This window comes from Oncorhynchus gorbuscha, unplaced genomic scaffold (assembly GCF_021184085.1).
Source record: "Oncorhynchus gorbuscha isolate QuinsamMale2020 ecotype Even-year unplaced genomic scaffold, OgorEven_v1.0 Un_scaffold_5075, whole genome shotgun sequence".
Lineage (NCBI taxonomy): Eukaryota > Metazoa > Chordata > Actinopteri > Salmoniformes > Salmonidae > Oncorhynchus > Oncorhynchus gorbuscha.
In genome coordinates this window covers 4,086-19,609 of record NW_025748961.1, presented here as the reverse complement: position 1 = coordinate 19,609, position 15,524 = coordinate 4,086, and the positions used below count along the sequence as shown (strand labels likewise).

At 49.3% G+C, this 15,524-nt stretch overlaps 1 pseudogene; it reads left to right on the top strand.

Moving 5' to 3' along the window:
* Positions 1 to 1,132: 1,132 nt before the first annotated feature.
* On the top strand, positions 1,133 to 14,962 carry LOC124028939 (annotated as a pseudogene).
* Positions 14,963 to 15,524: the final 562 nt, after the last annotated feature.

The following is a 15,524-nucleotide window of genomic DNA, read 5'->3' as shown; positions in this document are numbered from 1 at the left end:
GGAATGGTCTAATACCCTCCCAATGTGTTTCTGTATGGAGGAATGGTCTAATACCCCTCCCAATGTGTTTCTGTATGGAGGACTGGTCTAATACCCCTCCCAATGTGTTTCTGTATGGAGGAATGGTCTAATACCCCTCCCAATGTGTTTCTGTATGGAGGAATGGTCTAATACCCCTCCCAATGTGTTTCTGTATGGAGGAATGGTCTAATACCCCTCCCAATGTGTTTCTGTATGGAGGAATGGTCTAATACCCCTCCCAATGTGTTTCTGTATGGAGGACTGGTCTAATACCCCTCCCAATGTGTTTCTGTATGGAGGAATGGTCTAATACCCCTCCCAATGTGTTTCTGTATGGAGGAATGGTCTAATACCCCTCCCAATGTGTTTCTGTATGGAGGAATGGTCTAATACCCCTCCCAATGTGTTTCTGTATGGAGGAATGGTCTAATACCCCTCCCAATGTGTTTCTGTATGGAGGAATGGTCTAATACCCCTCCCAATGTGTTTCTGTATGGAGGAATGGTCTACCCAATGTGTTTCTGTATGGAGGAATGGTCTAATACCCCTCCCAATGTGTTCGACAACATAAGGCTCAGTGCCATCCTCGTAAGGTATTGAAAACAGGGGTGACAATCATTTTGATTCCTACTATTTTGAGAAGAAAAAGTATTACTTCTTAAACAAAATATTTGTCTTTGAGCAATAGTATTAGAATGACAATAATATATTTCCATGGTTGCTTTCAACTTCTTCACTAATAATGACCTCTGTCTCTCTCTGTCTCCCTCTCTCTGTCTCTCTCTCTATTCCTCTCTCTGTCTCTCTCTCTTCCTCTCTCTTTCTCTCTCTCTTCCTCTCTCTTTCTCTCTCTCTGTCTCTCTCACTCTCTCTCTTTTTCTCTCTCTCTTCATCTCTCTTTCTCTCTCTCTCTCTCTCTCTCTCTCTCTCTCTCTCTCTCTCTCTCTCTCTCTCTCTCTCTCTCTCTCTCCCCTCGCTCTCTCTCCCCTCCCTCTCTCTCTCTCTCTCTCTCTCTCTCTCTCTCTCTCTCTCTCTCTCTCTCTCTCTCTCTCTCTCTCTCTCTCTCTCTCTCTCTCGTCCCCTCGCTCTCTCTCCCCCTCTCCCTCTCCAGCTGGTTCTGACAGTAGGACTACTGGCTGTGGTGGTGTATCTCTACACTGTGGTGGCGTTCAACTTCTTCAGGAAGTTCTACAATCGAGGAGAAGAGGGAGAGACGCGACATGAAGTGTGATGACATGCTCACAGTGAGTAGTCAAACTGATCTACAATCAGATTATATAGACATGGAGAACATGCTCACAGTGAGTAGTCAAACTGATCTACAATCAGATTATATAGACATGGAGAACATGCTCACAGTGAGTAGTCAAACTGATCTACAATCAGATTATATAGACAAGGAGGACCTGATCCTAGATCAGTTTGTCTTCTAGAGCCCACTGAATCAGACTATATAGACAAGGACCTGATCCTAGATCAGTTTGTCTTCTAGAGCCCACTGAATCAGACTATATAGACAAGGAGGACCTGATCCTAGATCAGTTTGTCTTCTAGAACCCACTGAATCAGCTTATATAGACAAGGACGACCTGATCCTAGATCATTTTTGTCTTCTAGAGCCCACTGAATCAGACTATATAGACAGGGACGACCTGATCCTAGATCAGTTTTGTCTTCTAGAGCCCACTGAATCAGACTATATAGACAAGGGCGACCTGATCCTAGATCAGCACTGACTTCATTGTAAACAACACAATGTAATCTCTGAATGTGTTAGTCACTGTAATTGTGATTGACCTCACTCATACAGCTGCACCCCCCTATTTCAGTCAGCGGTTCTGTATCCCACTGCTTCATCCTCCTTCGTGTCGATATTTCAGTCAGAGGTTCTATATCCCACTACTTCACCCTCCTTCGTGTCGACCTGATTGCCGTGCAGACGCGGGCAGAGCTGTGATGAATGCAGTTCGTTAAGCTAAAGGCTAATGAAACACTAGTTGCTGGGATGCTGCTGCTAATTGACTAGTAATTCCCTGACACGGTGAGCCAGAGAAAGGTGGTGTCAGAACGAGGTCTGCTGATTGGCTGGTCTAGTGGCCCCAGATGTAATGGATACGGAATAAAGATCTGGGTTGTGGGACCCTATCCCCTATATAGTGCCCTACTTTAGAGTCCTATGGGCCTAAAGTAGTGCACTAAAGTGGTAATCGGTTGCCATTTGGGACTCAGGGCTGAGCGATGCCTTTAATGACCTATTCTATTGTGGTCGTATTGGCAGCAGCACAGCCATCCGAGCCCATCAGAATGAAACATTCATGTGTTGTAAAGCCCAAAGTGTTTGCATAGTCAACTAACAGACAGCTCTGCCACACACACTTAGCCACCAGGGGTCTTTTCACAGTCCCCAAATCCAGAACAAATTGAAGAAAGCGTATTATATAGAGCCCTTATTGCATGGACCTTCCCTTCCATCTCATATTGCTGAAGTAAACAGCACACCTGGTTCCAAACAACAGGAGAAGACACACCTCTCAGCCACAACGCCTCTCTCCTATTGGACAGTTGTGTTGGTGTGTAGGTTACACCTCTCTCTATTGGACAGACAGTGTGTATTGATATGTAGGTTACACCTCTCAGCCACAACGCTCTCTCCTATTGGACAGACAATGTGTGTTGGTGTGTAGGTTACACCTCTCTCCTATTGGACAGTGTGTGTTGGTGTGTAGGTTACACCTCTCTCTATTGGACAGACCGTGTGTGTTGGTGTGTAGGTTACACCTCTCTCCTATTGGACAGACAGTGTGTGTTGGTGTGTAGGTTACACCTCTCTCCTATTGGACAGTGTGTGTTGGTGTGTAGGTTACACCTCTCTCCTATTGGACAGTGTGTGTTGGTGTGTAGGTTAATGTTCTGTATTGGACTGTCAGTTGTTGGTCTGTGTTCACCTCTCCTATTGGACAGACAGTGTGTGACAGTGTGTAGACACCTCTCAGACAGGACAGACAGTCCTTGAGCTTCTCTTGTCTGTTAATGTTCTGTATTCTGTCATGTTTCATGTTCTGTGTTCTGACAGACAGACAGACAGACAGACAGACAGACAGACAGACAGACAGACAGACAGACAGACAGACAGACAGACAGACAGACAGACAGACAGACAGACAGACAGACAGACAGACAGACAGACAGGCCTGTTTTGCCCCTAAAGAGTGACTGACAGACAGGGGACAGTAACATCATGCTCTGTGTCTCTGCGTTAATCCTCCCAGAAACAGCCACCCATGACATTTCATTAGTCATTCTCTGCTGCTACTTCCTATTAAGGAGTCCTCTCTGGATCTGACAGGTCTGGAGGAAGAGGACAAAGATGTGCCCTATATAGGGACAGTGTTCCATTTGGGATGCAGGCAGAGGATTAGCTCGGGGATGGCTTAGGGGCTGGATTAGGGGCTGGGTTAGGGACTGGGTTAGGGGCTGGGTTAGGGACTGGGTTAGGGACTGGGTTAGGGACTGGGTTAGGGACTGGGTTATGGAGCTGGGTTAGGGACTGGGTTAGGGGCTGGGTTAATCACCCAGGGACTGGGTTAGGGACTGGGTTACTGGGTTAGGGGCTGGGTTAGGGGCATTAGGGACTCTGCTGGGTAGGGGCTTCCTATTAAGGAGTGGGTTAGGGGCTGGATCTGACAGGTCTGGAGTTAGGGGCTGGGTTAGGGATGCTAGGACAGGTTTAGGGACTGGGTTAGGGGAGGGATTAGGGCTGGGTTAGACTGGGTTAGGGGCTGGGTTAGGGACTGGGTTAGGGGCTGGGTTAGGGGCTGGGTTAGGGACTGGGTTAGGGACTGGGTTAGGGGCTGGGTTAGGGACTGGGTTAGGGGCTGGGTTAGGGACTGGGTTAGGGGCTGGGTTAGGGGCTGGGTTAGGGACTGGGTTAGGGACTGGGTTAGGGGGCTGGGTTAGGGGGCTGGGTTAGGGGCCAGGTGCTGGGTTAGGGGCTGGGTTAGGGCTGGGTTTAGGGGCTGGGTTAGGGGGCTGGGTTAGGGGCTAGGTGCTGGGTTAGGGGCTGGGTTAGGGACTGGGTTAGGGGCTGGGTTAGGGACTGGGTTAGGGGCTGGGTTAGGGGCTGGGTTAGGGCTAGGTGCTGGGTTAGGGGCTGGATTAGGTGCTGGGTTAGGGGCTGGATTAGGGGCTGGGTTAGGGACTGGGTTAGGGGCTGGGCTGGGTTAGGGGCTGGGTTAGGTGCTGGGTTAGGGGCTGGGTGCTGGGTTAGGGGCTGGATTAGGGACTGGGTTAGGGGCTGGGTTAGTTTCTAGGTTAGGGGCTGGGTGCTGGGTTAGGGGCTGGGTTAGGGGCTGGGTTAGTTTCTGGGTTAGGGGCTGGGTGCTGGGTTAGGGGCTGGGTGCTGGGTTAGGGGCTGGGTGCTGAGTTAGGGGCTGGGTTAGGGACTGGGTTAGTTTCTGGGTTAGGGGCTGGGTGCTGGGTTAGGGGCTGGGCTGGGCTGGGTGCTGGATCAGGGGCTGTGTGCTGGGTTAGGGCTGGGTTAGGGACTGGGTTAGGGGCTGGGTTAGTTTCTGGGTTAGGGGCTGGGTGCTGGGTTAGGGGCTGGGCTGGGTGCTGGGTTAGGGGCTGGGTGCTGGGTTAGGGGCTGGGTGCTGGGTTAGGGGCTGGGTTGGGGAATGGGTTAGGGGCTGGGTTAGGGCGTCTGCTAAATGACTTAAATGTAAATGTTAGGGGCTGGCTGGGTGCTGGATTAGGGGCTGGGTTAGGGGCTGGGTTAGGGGCTGGGTTAGGGGCTGGGTTAGGAGCTGGGTTAGGGGGGTTAGGGGCTGGGTTAGGGGCTGGGTTAGGGGCTGAGTTAGGGCTGGGTTAGGGGCTGGGTTAGGAGATGGGTTAGGGCTGGGTTAGGGGCTGGGTTAGGGGCTGGGTTAGGAGATGGGTTAGGGGCTGGGTTAGGAGATGGGTTAGGGGCTGGGTTGGGGGCTGGGTTAGGGGCTGGGTTAGGGGCTGGGCTAGGGGCTGGGTTAGGGGCTGGGTTAGGGTCTGGGTTAGGGGCTGGGTTAGGGTCTGGGTTAGGGGCTGGGTTAGGGGCAGGGTTAGGGGCTGGGTTAGGGTCTGGGTTAGGGGCTGGGTTAGGGGCTGGGTTAGGAGCTGGGTTAGGGGCTGGGTTAGGGGCTGGGTTAGGGGGCTGGGTTAGGAGCTGGGTTAGGGGCTGGGTTAGGGGCTGGGTTAGGGGCTGGGTTAGGGGCTGGGTTAGGAGCTGGGTTAGGGGGCTCGGTTAGGGGCTGGGTTAGGGAGCTGAGTTAGGGGCTGGGTTAGGGGCTGGGTTAGGAGATGGGTTAGGGGCTGGGTTAGGGGCTGGGTTAGGGGCTGGGTTAGGGGATGGGTTAGGGGATGGGTTAGGGGCTGGGTTAGGGGATGGGTTAGGGGCTGGGTTGGGAGATGGGTTAGGGGCTGGGTTAGGGGCTGGGTTAGGGGCTGGGCTAGGGGCTGGGTTAGGGGCTGGGTTAGGAGCTGGGTTAGGGGCTGGGCTAGGAGCTGGGTTAGGGGCTGGGTTAGGAGATGGGTTAGGGGCTGGGTAGCACCTCTCTCTCTCTCTCTCTCTCTCTCTCTCTCTCTCTCTCTCTCTCTCTCTCTCTCTCTCTCTCTCTCTGTCACCAGAGATATTGGACTGAGTCAGTAGGGAAGTCCTAGTCTTCACATGTTATATCTGTATCTATATCTGCATGTCCTAGTCTATATCTATCTGTATGTCCTAGTCTATATCTATCTGTATGTCCTAGTCTATATCTATCTGTATGTCCTAGTCTATATATATCTATATCTGCATGTCCTAGTCTATATCTATCTGCATGTCCTAGTCTATATCTATCTGTATGTCCTAGTCTATATCTATCTGTATGTCCTAGTCTATATCTATCTGTATGTCCTAGTCTATATCTATCTGTATGTCCTAGTCTATATCTGTCTGTATGTCCTAGTCTATATCTATCTGTATGTCCTAGTCTATATCTATCTGTATGTCCTAGTCTATATCTATCTGTATGTCCTAGTCTATATATATCTGTATGTCCTAGTCTATATCTATCTGTATCTATATCTGCATGTCCTAGTCTATATCTATCTGCATGTCCTAGTCTATATCTATCTGTATGTCCTAGTCTATATCTATCTGTATGTCCTAGTCTATATCTATCTGTATGTCCTAGTCTATATCTATCTGTATGTCCTAGTCTATATCTATCTGTATGTCCTAGTCTATATCTATCTGTATGTCCTAGTCTATATCTATCTGTATGTCCTAGTCTATATCTGTCTGTATGTCCTAGTCTATATCTATCTGCATGTCCTAGTCTATATCTATCTGTATGTCCTAGTCTATATCTATCTGTATGTCCTAGTCTATATCTATCTGTATGTCCTAGTCTATATCTGTCTGTATGTCCTAGTCTATATCTATCTGTATGTCCTAGTCTATATCTGTCTGCATGTCCTAGTCTATATCTGTCTGTATGTCCTAGTCTATATCTATCTGTATGTCCTAGTCATCCCCAACTGTATGTTGGTCCTAGAATACTGTTATGGAGGTTTACTCTCTCTCTCTCTATCTCTCTCTCTCTATCTCTCTCTCTCTCTCTCTCTCTCCCTCTCCCTCTCCTCTCCCTCCCTCTCCCTCTCCCTCTCCTCTCCCTCTCTCCTCCCTCTCCCTCTCTCTCTATATCCAGTGTTACATGTTCCACATGTACGTGGGCGTACGGGCAGGAGGGGGCATCGGTGACCAGATCGAGGATCCAGCGGGTGATGAGTATGAGATCTACAGGATCATCTTCGACATCACCTTCTTCTTCTTCGTCATCGTCATCCTCCTGGCCATCATCCAGGGTGAGGAGGGTTTGGCTGTTTACGTCAGGACAGGACTGACTGTCTCCATGATGTCTAGTCTTACTGACAGGACTGACTGTCTCTGTCTCCATGATGTCTAGTATTACTGACTGGGCTGTGTTGTCTGTCCAGGACAGGACTGACTGTCTCTGTCTCCATGATGTCTAGTATTACTGACTGGGCTGTGTTGTCTGTCCAGGACAGGACTGACTGTCTCTGTCTCCATGATGTCTAGTATTACTGACTGGGCTGTGTTGTCTGTCCAGGACAGGACTGACTGTCTCTGTCTCCATGATGTCTAGTATTACTGACTGGGCTGTGTTGTCTGTCCAGGACAGGACTGACTGTCTCTGTCTCCATGATGTCTAGTATTACTGACTGGGCTGTGTTGTCTGTCCAGGACAGGACTGACTGTCTCTGTCTCCATGATGTCTAGTATTACTGACTGGGCTGTGTTGTCTGTCCAGGACAGGACTGACTGTCTCTGTCTCCATGATGTCTAGTATTACTGACTGGGCTGTGTTGTCTGTCCAGGACAGGACTGACTGTCTCTGTCTCCATGATGTCTAGTATTACTGACTGGGCTGTGTTGTCTGTCCAGGACAGGACTGACTGTCTCTGTCTCCATGATGTCTAGTATTACTGACTGGGCTGTGTTGTCTGTCCAGGACAGGACTGACTGTCTCTGTCTCCATGATGTCTAGTCTTACTGACTGGGCTGTGTTGTCTGTCTCCATGATGTCTAGTCTTACTGACAGGACTGACTGTCTCTGTCTCCCATGATGTCTAGTCTTACTGACAGGACTGACTGTCTAGATGTCCTCATAACTTTGAGCCTTGGGTTCTTCTTCTATCTCTCTCCACCAGGTCTGATAATCGATGCGTTTGGAGAACTGAGAGATCAACAGGAGCAGGTGAAGGAGGATATGGAGGTACGTACTCAGAGCTCTGTGTGTGTGTGTGTGTGTGTGTGTGTGTGTGTGTGTGTGTGTGTGTGTGTGTGTGTGTGTGTGTGTGTGTGTGTGTGTGTGTGTGTGTGTGTGTGTGTGTGTGTGTGTGTGTGTGTGTGTGTGTGTGTGTGTGTGTGTGTGTGTGTGTGTGACTCAAAGCACACAGCAGTGTGTGTCAGCATCATAAAGGGTCTCAACAGGGGGGGAAGAAACTGCAGAAGCTTGATGTCATATCCCCACAACGATGGAACAGAGACTAGTTAAACAGGTCTTCATATCCCCACAACGCTGAAACAGAGACTAGTTAAACAGGTCTTCATATCCCCACAACGCTGAAACAGAGACTAGTTAAACAGGTCTTCATATCCCCACAACGCTGAAACAGAGACTAGTTAAACAGGTCTTCATATCCCCACAACGCTGAAACAGAGACTAGTTAAACAGGTCTTCATATCCCCACAACGCTGAAACAGAGACTAGTTAAACAGTTAGTCTTCATATCCCCACAACGCTGAAACAGAGACTAGTTAAACAGGTCTTCAGATATCTGAACAGAGACTAGTTAAACAGTTAGTCATATCCCCACAACGCTGAAACAGAGACTAGTTAAACAGTTAGTCATATCCCCACAACGCTGAAACAGAGACTAGTTAAACAGTTAGTCATATCCCCACAACGCTGAAACAGAGACTAGTTAAACAGTTAGTCATATCCCCACAACGCTGAAACAGAGACTAGTTAAACAGTTAGTCATATCCCCACAACGCTGAAACAGAGACTAGTTAAACAGTTAGTCATATCCCCACAACGCTGAAACAGAGACAGAGACTAGTTAAACAGAGACTTTCATATCCCCACAACGCTGAAACAGAAACTAGTTAAATGGTCTTCATATCCCCACAAGGTTGAAACAGAGACTAGTTAAACAGGGCGTCCCCCACAACGCTGAGGACTAGTTAAACAGGTTGGAAACAGAGACTAGTTAAACTGGTAGTCCCCAAACAACGCTGAAACAGAGACTAGGAGGTTGGAGAACGTCTGGTAGTCCCCACAACGCTGAGGAGAAACAGGTTGGAAACAGAACGTCTAGGGACCAGAGGAAACAGAGGAGTTAGTCATCTCCCCAGGGAAACAGAGACTAGTTAAACAGTTAGTCATATCCCCAACACTGAAACTGACTAGTTAACAGTTGGTCCCCCAGAGGAAACGTTTAAACAGGTGAACGTCGCTGAAACAGGACCAGTTAAACAGAGATCATTGGGGAGAGGTTGGAGAACGTCTGGGGACCAGAGGAGAGGTTGGAGAACGTCTAGGGACCAGAGGAGATGTTGAAGAACGTCTGGGGATCTGAGGAGAGGTTGGAGAACGGACAGAGGAGATGTTGGAGAACGTCTGGGGATCGGTTGGAGAACCTGGGGTCTGAATACTTTGAGATCGTCTAGGGTCCTGAGGAGACATTGGAGAACATCTGGGGGTCCCTGAGGAGAGGTTGGAGAACGTCTGGGGACCTGAGGAGACATTGGAGAACGTCTGGGGATCTGAGGAGACTTTGGAAAACCACTGTCTTATACAGTCTGATGCTCTAGATCTGTGTCTTCCCTAATTGTAGAATTTGGTTATAGACTTAAACACTGGCGTTGGAAATTCAAAATGAGATGAATCTGAGCTGTGTTGAGAGACATGTAGAGAGATGAGTCGGCTGGCAGCATCACACTGGCAGCATCACATACAGATTTGTCTTTCTCTTGCAGACCAAATGCTTCATCTGCGGAATAGGAAACGACTACTTTGACACAGTACCTCACGGCTTGAAACCCACACACTGCAGGAGCACAACTTGGCCAACTATCTGTGAGTAGAGACATACGTCCACCCTGTCAGAGTCTGTCAGAGACAAATGTCCCCTCTGTCTTCTCCAGTCAGTGTCCAGAGTCTGTCAGAGACAAATGTCCCCTCTGTCTTCTCAGTCAGTGTCCAGAGTCTGTCAGAGACAAATGTCCCCTCTGTCTTCTCCAGTCAGTGTCCAGTCTGTCAGAGCGACGGTTGTGAGGTTTAGTTTACTACTGTGACCTCTTCCCCCTCCACCCTCTCTTTAATGTTGTGTTGTTGGTTCTGCAGAACCGCTAGAGTGAAAAGGAGTGGGGAGAGGGGGCAGAACAGAGTGGAAAGGAGTGGGGAGAGGGGGCAGAACCACTAGAGTGAAAGGAGTGGGAGAGGGGCAGAACCACTAGAGTGAAAATGAGGGGAGAGGGGCAGAACCCGCTAGAGTGAAAAGGAGTGGGAGAGGGGACAGAACCGCTAGAGTGGAAAGGAGTGGGGAGAGGGGACAGAACCACTAGAGTGGAAAGGAGTGGGGAGAGGGGCAGAACCGCTGGAAAAGTGGGGAGAGGGGGACAGAACCACTAGAGTGAAAAGGAGTGGGGGAGAAGGGACAGAACCACTAGAGTGGAAAGGGGTGGGGAGAGGGGGCAGAACCACTAGAGGGAAAGGAGTGGGGAGAGGGGGCAGAACCACTAGAGGAAAAGGAGTGGGGAGAGGGGGCAGAACCACTAGAGGGAAAAGGAGTGGGGAGAGGGGGCAGAACGGCTGGAGTGGAAAGGAGTGGGAGGGGACAGAACCACTAGAGTGGAAGAGAAAAGGAGTGGGGAGAGGGGGCAGAACCACTGGAGTGGGGAGAGGGGGGCAGAACCACTAGAGGAAAAGGAGTGGGGAGAGGGGCAGAACCGCTGGAGTGGAAAGGAGTGTGGGAGAGGGGACAGAACCACTAGAGTGAAAAGGAGTGGGGAGAGGGGGCAGAACCACTGGTGGAAAGTGGGGAGAGGGGCAGAACCACTAGAGGAAAAGGAGTGGGGAGAGGGGAAGAACCACTAGAGGGAAAGGAGGAGAGGGGGCAGAACCGCTAGAGTGAAAAGGAGTGGGGAGAGGGCAGAACCACTAGGGGGAAAAAAGGAGAGGGGCAGAACCGCTAGAGTGAAAAGGAGTGGGGAGAGGGGCAGAACCGCTAGAGGAAAAGGAGAGGGGCAGGGGGGCAGAACCGCTAGAGGAAAAGGAGTGGGGAGAGGGGGGCAGAACCACTAGAGGGAAAAGGAGTGGGGAGAGGGGGCAGAACCGCTAGAGGGAAAGGAGTGGGGAGAGGGGCAGAACCACTAGAGGGAAAAGGAGGGGGAGAGGGGACAGAACCACTAGAGTGAAAAGGAGAGGGAGAGGGGACAGAACCACAAGTTTTTGATGTTAACTCTAAATGTCTTCCTGTTGGGTGTGTGATGGGGGTATGAAACTATCTGTCTGGAGTGGTAAATGTCTTCCCTGTTGGGTGTGTGATGGGGTAGAACCATCTGTCTGAAGGAGATGGGGCAACTCTAAATGTCTTCCACTGTTGAAAAGGTGTGTGGATGGGGTATGAAACTATCTGTCTGAAGTGATGTTAACTCTAAATGTCTTCCTGTTGGGTGTGTGATGGGGTATGAAACTATCTGTCTGTCTGAAGTGATGTTAACTCTAAATGTCTTCCTGTTGGGTGTGTGATGGGGTATGAAACTATCTGTCTGAAGTGATGTTAACTCTAAATGTCTTCCTGTTGGGTGTGTGATGGGGTATGAAACTATCTGTCTGAAGTGATGTTAACTCTAAATGTCTTCCTGTTGGGTGTGTGATGGGGTATGAAAATATCTGTCTGTCTGAAGTGATGTTAACTCTAAATGTCTTCCTGTTTTCGTCCCGTTTTGCTCTCAGCTTCTTTGTGATGTATCTCATTAACAAGATGAGACAGAGCACACAGGCCAGGTAAGTCTCAGGCATACACCTCAAATGGCCCCCTATTCCCTGTGTAGTGCACTATAAAGGGAATATGGTGTGATTTTAAGACACAAAATAAACGTTTCCCTCCCATCACTACTCACACAACAATGGTATTCCTCCCAGGGTTAGCTCTGCGTCTCAGAGGAGAAAACACCTGTATCGTTTTATCCTGCATTATCTTCCAGCATTATCTACCAGCATTATCTACCAGCATTATCCACCAGCATTATCTACCAGCATTATCTATCAGCATTATCCACCAGCATTGTCCATCAGCATTATCCACCAGCATTATCCACCAGCATTATCCACCAGCATTATCCACCAGCATTATCCACCAGCATTATCCTGGCATTATCCATCAGCATTATCCACCAGCATTATCCACCAGCATTATCCACCATCATTATCCACCAGCATTATCCCGTCACTCTCTGAACACACTTAGATTTGTAGAAAAGACAATAATTCTCCACCAGCATTATCCACCAGCATTATCCCCATCACTCTCTGAACACACAGTTAGATTTGTAGAAAAGACAATAGCATTTGACGTCAGGAAATGACTACAAACCAGAAAGAGAACCATTTAACCCCAGGGAAATGACTTAACCCATTTAGGGAAATGACTACAACACATACAAACCAGAAAGAGAACCATTTAACCTCCAGGAAATGACTACAACACATACAAACCAGAAAAGAGAACCATTTAACCTCCAGGAAATGACTACAACACATACAAACCAGAAGAACCATTTTAACCTCAGGAAATGACTACAACACATACAAACCAGAAAAGAGAACCATTTAACCTCCAGGGAAATGACTACAACACATACAAACCAGAAGAGAACCATTTAACCCCAGGAAACCAAAGAGAACCATTTAACCCCAGGGAAATGACTACAACACATACAAACCAGAAAGAGAACCATTTAACCTCAGGAAATGACTACAACACATACAAACCAGAAAAGAGAACCATTTAACCCCAGGGAAATGACTACAACACATACAAACCAGAAGAGAACCATTTAACCTCCAGGAAATGACTACAACACATACAAACCAGAAAGAGAACCATTTAACCCCAGGGAAATGACTACAACACATACAAACCAGAAAGAGAACCATTTAACCCCAGGGAAATGACTACAACACATACAAACCAGAAAGAGAACCATTTAACCTCCAGGGAAATGACTACAAACAGATACAAACCAGAAATGAGAACCATTTAACCCCAGGAAATGACTACAACACATACAAACCAGAAAGAGAACCATTTAACCTCCAGGGGAAATGACTACAACACATACAAACCAGAAGAGAACCATTTAACCTCCAGGGAAATGACTACAACACATACAAACCAGAAAGAGAATTTAACCAAATTTAACACATACAAACCAGAAAGAGAACCATTTAACCTCAGGACTACAACACATACAAACCAGAAAGAGAACCATTTAACCTCCAGGAAATGACTACAACACATACAAACCAGAAGAGAACCATTTAACCTCCAGGAAATGACTACAACACATACAAACCAGAAGAGAACCATTTAACCCCAGGAAATGACTACAACACATACAAACCAGAAGAGAACCATTTAACCCCAGGGAAATGACTACAACACATACAAACCAGAAAGAGAACCATTTAACCTCCAGGAAATGACTACAACACATACAAACCAGAAAGAGAACCATTTAACCTCCAGGGAAATGACTACAACACAAACCACAAACCAGAGGAAATGACTACAACACATACAAACCAGAGAACCATTTAACCTCCAGGGAAATGACTACAACACATACAAACCAGAAAGAGAACCATTTAACCCCAGGGACAACACATACAAACCAGAAAGAGAACCATTTAACCCCAGGGAAATGACTACAACACATACGAAGACTCCAAAAGACAAATCTCCAGATCCCGTAGACCTCATTTGTGCAGGTTATCATGTTCATTGCACCTTAGTGAAGTTACTGTATGTTAGTAGAGACCATTGACTTGTGACTGTAGAGGGAATGTAGAGGCAATGTAGAGGCAATGTAGAGGCAATGTAGAGTAATGTAGAGGGAATGTGGATGGGTAATGTAGGGGAATGTAGAGGCAATGTAGAGGCAATGTAGAGAGGGTACATTATCTGGATGGTGGCCATCTAATCACTACTTGTTATATTAAATCAACTGTCTGATACTCCCTCCTCCCTCCCTCCCTCCTCCCTCCCTCCCTCCCCTCCCTCCCTCCCCTCCCTCCTCCCTCCCTCCCTCCCTCCCCCCTCCCCCTTTCCTCCCCCTCCCTCCCCCTTCCCTCCCTTTCCAGGCTCCTCCCTCCCCCCTTCCCTCCCCTTTCCTCCCCTCCTTCCCTTCCTTCCCTCCCCTCCCTCGCTCCCCCTTCCCTCCCTAACTCCCTCCCTCCCTTTCCTCCCCTCCCTCACCCTCCCTCCCTTTCCTCCCCCTCCTTCCTTTCCTCCCTCCCTCACTCCCTCCCTCCCTTTCCTCCCCTCCCTCACATCCTCCTTCCTTTCCTCCCCCTACCTCCCCCTTCCTTTCCTCCCCTTCTTCCCTCCCTTTCCTCCCCTCCCTCAGCTCCCCTTCCCTCCCTAACTCCCTCCCTCCCTTTCCTCCCCCTCCCTCACACCCTCCCTCCCTTTCCTCCCCTCCCCTCCCCCCTTCCTTTCCTCCCTCCCTCACTCCCTCCTTTCCTCCCCTCCCTCATCCTCCCTTCCTTTCCTCCCCTCCCTCCCCTTCCTTTCCTCCCCCTCCTTCCCTCCCTTTCCCCCCCTCCCCTCCCCCCTCTCTATCCCCCCTCCCTCCCTCCCTTTCCTCCCCTCCCTCCCCTTTCCTCCCCTCCCTCCTCCCTCCCTCCCTCCCTTTCCCCCTCCCTCCCCTTTCCTCCCTCCTCCCCTCCTCCCCTCCCTCCCCTTCCCTCACTTTCCTCCCTTTCCTCCCTCCCTTTCCTCCCTCCCTCCTTCCCTCCTTCCCCACCCTTTTTCCTCCCCTCCCTCCTCCCTCCCTCCCTTTCCTCCCCTCCCTCCCTCCCCCCTTCCCTCCCTTTCCTCCCTTTCCTCCCTCCCTCCCTCCCCTCCCTCACATCCTCCTTCCTTTCCTCCCCTCCTTCCCTCCTTTCCTCCCCTCCCCCCTCCCTCCCTCCCTCCCCTCCCCCCTCCCCTCCCTCCCTCCCTCTCTATCCCCCAGGAGTCGTATGTGAAAGTGGAAGATGTACCAGGAGCGGTGTTGGGAATTCTTCCCTGCCGGAGACTGTTTCATAAACAATACGAAGACCAGCTCAACTGATTCATGAATCAATTGATCAATTCAACTGACTACTGATCAGCTGATCTATTTATCCAGATGCAGGGACTCGTCCTTTCTTACTGATCAATGTGAAAGGGCTGTTTCGTCACCTTCCTTCGTCAGCTAGCCCCCACCCCCCCAGCTGTTTGGAAAAGCTTTCCAGACACTGTACATAATAATATAATGACCATGATTAGTCAACTGTATAATGTCCTTCCTGGGTGCGTTTGGAACACAGGGCTGTGTTTTGACTTTGAGGACTCAATGCTTCATACATTTGCTTTTAATAATTCCACATTGATGACAAGCGAACTAAACTGATTGGAGGAGTGGGGTAGTGGGGGGAGACCTTTGAAAGAAAGGAGGGGAAAAACGGACTGAAACCAAACTGCTTTGTGGGACTTGTTCCTCCAGAGAACACATGAATGAATAAAGGCTGTTGCTCGTCCTCTGCGCCTCAGGAATGACAGAATGTACAGTACTGTACAGTACATACAGGAGCCCAGTGGATGGAGAAGGTGGACCGAGGCGGGACAGTGAGAAACAGTGCCTTACCAAGCCG